Source organism: Eschscholzia californica, unplaced genomic scaffold (genome assembly GCF_041429995.1).
Source record: "Eschscholzia californica isolate CP2 unplaced genomic scaffold, dmEscCali1.0.p SCAF_2, whole genome shotgun sequence".
NCBI classification, from domain to species: domain Eukaryota; kingdom Viridiplantae; phylum Streptophyta; class Magnoliopsida; order Ranunculales; family Papaveraceae; genus Eschscholzia; species Eschscholzia californica.
This window is the reverse complement of record NW_028238309.1, coordinates 11447623-11451725: the sequence shown is the minus strand read 5'-3', so window position 1 is coordinate 11451725 and position 4103 is coordinate 11447623. Positions and strand designations below refer to the sequence as shown.

The 4103-nt window shown below is 33.8% G+C and overlaps 1 long non-coding RNA gene across 1 annotated transcript; it reads left to right on the top strand.

The window, feature by feature from the left end:
• Positions 1-909: 909 nt before the first annotated feature.
• On the top strand, positions 910-2482 carry LOC147556204 (uncharacterized). Its single transcript, XR_015235078.1, has 3 exons — positions 910-1009; positions 1798-1938; positions 2216-2482. It is a non-coding gene; the product is annotated as an uncharacterized LOC147556204 (long non-coding RNA).
• The last annotated feature ends 1621 nt before the right edge of the window (positions 2483-4103 follow it).

The following is a 4103-nucleotide window of genomic DNA, read 5'->3' as shown; positions in this document are numbered from 1 at the left end:
CTGTCTCTTTTCGTTTTCTCAAGTAATTTTATTTTGATGATTCGCAGTTTGTTGGAGGCTTTTGATTGTTTCTTTCTTACTACTATAGATACTAACTTTGGTTCCTACTCTTCATTAGTGGTTATTTCAGGTACTTTTTTTTCCTGGGTATAAATTATCTAGGTTTCTCTTTCACACAAATACATCCTCCTTGAAGAAGTATTTCAAGGACTCAATTATGATGCAGTTTGGACCCTAATTGTTTGGATAGAATAATGTTGAAAAAAAGAATGTGCTTTCCATGCTGTATACGTGAGTGTCCAGTTTGTATACGTGAGTGTCCAGTTTGTATTCTTATTTCATCGAATGGGTGTAGGAATCTCTCAGAAATATCGCTCCCATATGGATGAATGTTTCTTTGGCAATGAAGAAGAACCCTAAGGCAAATAAAGCTTTCGGTTGGGTGCTTGAGATGTACGTACTTTCCCTCATTAACTGAACTTTTAATCGTCTTCTAACACACTCGTCACCATTTTCTTATACTCCTTTTCGTTTTTCTGAATTGATATCTAGGTATGCTTATGCTGTTTCATCTGCTCTCCACAGTGTGGGTAACATCTTGTACAAGGATTTCATGTTTTAGTTCTAATAAGTTTGTTGTTTTGTTTTCCTTATGAAACAAGAAGGAACTATTTTAGTCTACTAAAACTCTAAAAGTAAAAAAGAACTAAATGAAGTTTCACGAAAGAGCTCAACCAATACAGAACTCGTATGAAGCTTGCATTGGTTGAGTAGTAACATGTATGGCTCTCCACTGGAGAGACCCGAGTTCGAATGTTACCGTTTCAAAAAAAAATCCTTAACCTCATACTTCAAGTTTCTAAAATTTTCATGTTTAATTTACCAATTTTTTTTTTCTGGTTATCATGAACTAACTATGATTGGTTTCCTGTTCGATATAAAGCCTCCATGGGAAATTGGGAAGAAGTTCATAATTCATTATACTTATGGATGCGACTATGACATGAAGGTATCACCCAATGGTCCATAATTTGCTTCTTTATGCTTTTCTCTTGGTCTGTGATGATTGAAATGAACATTCCATGTTGTGATTCTAGGTAAGATATGGGAAAATTGGAGAATAGAGATTCGACAAAAGATCATATGATCGAACCCCACCCTGAAAAAATCTTCCAATGCCTCCCCCTGGTATACCAGAAAGTGTTGTATGTTTCTTCATCTTGTAGAACTATTTGTCTGAGTTTTACTACATATAGGTGCAACCAAGAACATGAAATAAGCCATACTGCTATCCTTTACCGGTATGAAGACTCATACAATGAGTGGAAAAAGAATTATGGAGTTAGAAATATATAACGGTGTTAACTATTAAGTCCTTTATTGTAGCGATATGAAGTTGCATATATCAATTAGAGTAGTATTTTATGGTTGTAAACGAGAAATTGAAGTATTTTCAAAGCTCATGGCGTCTTTGCCAGCATGTTGTGCTCTAGAACTTCATAAAAACTCCATTCTATGTGCTTCCACTTTTTCGGTGGTATGTGAAGTGATCGCCCTGTAAGTTATACGAAAGAAACGACCATGATTGGGAGATCGGACCTACAGAGTAAAAGATTCCATAGGAGAGTTAATCTTTCCCATCTCTATTGAGGTTTCTTCGTATCGAATTCTTCTCTATATTTTGGTGCTCGAGTGTTAAATAAGGGTGAATGAAGCAACACCGATATTCGAGGCACACTGACCAATACAAAGCAGAAGTAAAGCAAAAATTAATTCAAAATTAACATTTTCTTGCAGGTGACTCTTGTGAGAATGGTGAATGAAGCAACAACCAATATTCAAAATTGGGGTTCATGAAGAAAACCCATAAGCCATGTCTATGTAGCTCTATTGGATAACAAGTTAGAAAATTTCTAAATCATTTCGATATTCTTGCAGGTATGTTATACTGTTTTCTTCTAACATAAATGTAAAAATCTCCTCTTACAACCCACTTCCACTGCAGAATGATTCATGGAGATGAGCCAGAATCATTTGAATAGCACCTGACTGGATGAACTCAGTATTCCCATTTCATTCTTATTCAGTATAGAAAGACACAAAAAATAGGATTCCTACAGTGAAATATGAGCAGTTGTATTTTTATTTCTATAGTATCAACCTTTTGATGTTGTATACTCTGAATCATTAATCAAATGACGTTTTATAAGAATAGGTTGAAGTCTGCCAGACTTTTAACGAAGACATGATTTATAAAACCAAAAACTCGGACAGGTCTTGCCAATTTGGCCCCGAAAGGCCTGAGCTTGTTAAAGGAGTTGAGCTTCTCTTCTCTACTAAAGGGAAGCTCTATGAATACTTTACTGGTTCAAGGTACTCACTCTTCTCTCTGATCCGTCTCTAATTAACTTATGTTTCTTCTCTGTAATTGTTATTGTTCTTTGTAATCTAGATTATTGTTGCAATTTGTGGTATCTCTCGCCTATACTTACCCAAGTATTTCCTTATCTGTCACCCAATTGTATTTTGCTTGCTTCCTATCTTTACTTTTATGGTGTCATTTATGGAGTTATCTTGATGTATTTTGGGTTATTAACACAACAAATCTACCATGAGTTATTACTTACTATTTTAAATTGGAAATATGCTCAACAGTAACTTGTGGTTGTGTGGAACCAGTTGGTATTTTTTTCCTCGAGTAGTTTTTAGTTTAACGTCTTCGAGACTTCTGTAGATTATAAGTGATTGGGAGAAAAGCAAACCTTGGATTCCTAAAGACAGAACTAATGAGGTACTTCAACAATCATCTGCCTGACTTGTTACTCGACTTTAAGTACAAAAGCTTATAATTAACAATTGTGGCTCGATTTTTACAGGTTCTCAGCAAGGTTGAGAAGCTCAAGAAGTGGTTGACAGAGAAGGAAGTGGAACAGAAAAGGTAAGCGGTTCTTCACAAAAAATATATTCATTGGGTTTCCTTTCATGTAAATTTCGTGAACAATTAGTACCCATTTTCGCATTATAAAGTCTTATGAGAAAATCTTTAATCACCGATTAGCTAAACTCATTTCGTTGTTACTATTATCGGTAATGACGCAAACATTTGGCACACACTAACTGTTCGATAAAATGTCTAACTAAACTCATCACATGATATACTTTTTTGTTATAGTTGAGAGATTAAGAACTACATCTAATCAAGGCTTATAAAATCTAATCAAGACTTACATTGAATTTAAACTCATGAGAATATGAAAAAAAAAATTCACCCGTGTTAAAAAAAAATTAAATCAATTGAAGATTGAAAATGAATAGGAAAAGAGAAAAAACAAAAACAATAGTTGTCTTTTTAAAGGACAGTGCCTTCTCGTTATTTGTTAGGTATGATTTGAATGATGGATTTTTCATATATATATAGTAAATTATCAAGCAAAATTAGTGACTTTGTTGACGAGGTTGGTACCTCCCAGATTGTCAAGCCAATCCAATTGAGGTAATTAATATCATTTTTTTCTTGATAAATTCAAGTATTAAAGTCAGTCTCTTAGTTTAAATTAGTCCCCCATAATTAGAACCAAATGTATAGATCCAAGGACAAGCGAAGTTGATCTTTAAAGGTATCCTTCTCATTCCCAGACTGAATAGATTGGATAGTTAGTCTTAATTTCTCGCTCAGTTCTTTTTAATATCATTTTTTTGTTACAGATTTAAATCATAGTAATCGAAGAACAAGAAGAGATGGTCTTAAACACCAAACACTATGTTGTGTCTGCTAACAGACCCAAAAGTAAATCCTCTAGGAATTCAACTTCTTTATCAAAAAACATTGTTCCTATATAGCCTTGGGTTGATGATAAACTTTGGAGAGGTAAAAAACTTAGCAGTAAAATAATTTGCACAATATGTACTTATTAATGGTTGTGATTAGACTACTTTTAACTCAATCATTGATTCATTATTATGTCCAGACAATATAAATGATGTTCACTCAGCCTCGAGAAGGTCATATTTTAGCATGGATGGAGTTGGTTTATATGAAATGCCAACTCCTAAGTACAATTTGTTTTTTCCAACATCCGTAAATATAAAAAAGTCAGATTATT